We start from the raw sequence: 813 nt of genomic DNA, 5'->3' as shown, positions 1-813 counted from the left end.
TAATAATTTAAATTTGTATTTAATTTAATAATTTAATTTTTATAAAAATAAATATTATAATTAAAAAATTAGTATTTATATTTAGCACACACAAGGTATGGGCCATCAACTGGTTAATATTATATATACACACATAATAATTACATTTATCGTTATAATATAATATTAAAAAGTTTATAAGTAAAAAAATTGATTTATATATTTCAATAGTTTCACAAAATTATAACTTTGTTTAAACTAAATTTTTTAAAATAAAATTATGTAAAGAAAAATGTGATTCTTTTTTTATAAAAACTTTATTTTCAAAAATGATTTGGTAGTTATAATTGTTAAAGTGTGAAAGTTAAAAGACCATTTGGAAATAACAAATATATATTTTATAGGAAAATATCAATATCAATTTTAAATTTTAAAAAATATAGATTGACTATTGCTTATTTTTCTATTTTACTTCCTCCGTTCATATTGAGTGTCATTGTAGAGAATTTTTCGTTATAAAATAAATATCTTTTTTTATTTTCAATGCAAAATTTATTAATTTTGTTTAACAATTTATTTTTATATTGTTTGAAATATGTTTATGTGTATAGGTAATTGTGCTTTTATAAAGAAAATATACAAAATTAATTGTTTCTTTAATCTGTGTGCACAAACCCATAGTGACACTTAAAATGAAACAGAGGGAGTAGCATTTAGAAATGAAAATATCAATAGATAGAAAATGTTCTTATCATATACATTATATATTAATGTTTTGTTTGTAAACATGGTTGGTTTGTTTGAGTATTTATTCAGTTATTATGGGAGGGGTAG

The sequence above is a fragment of the Brassica oleracea genome, unplaced genomic scaffold, assembly GCF_000695525.1.
Source record: "Brassica oleracea var. oleracea cultivar TO1000 unplaced genomic scaffold, BOL UnpScaffold00817, whole genome shotgun sequence".
Classification (NCBI taxonomy): domain Eukaryota; kingdom Viridiplantae; phylum Streptophyta; class Magnoliopsida; order Brassicales; family Brassicaceae; genus Brassica; species Brassica oleracea.
The sequence above is the reverse complement of the archived record's forward strand: the minus strand, read 5'-3'. Positions refer to the sequence as shown.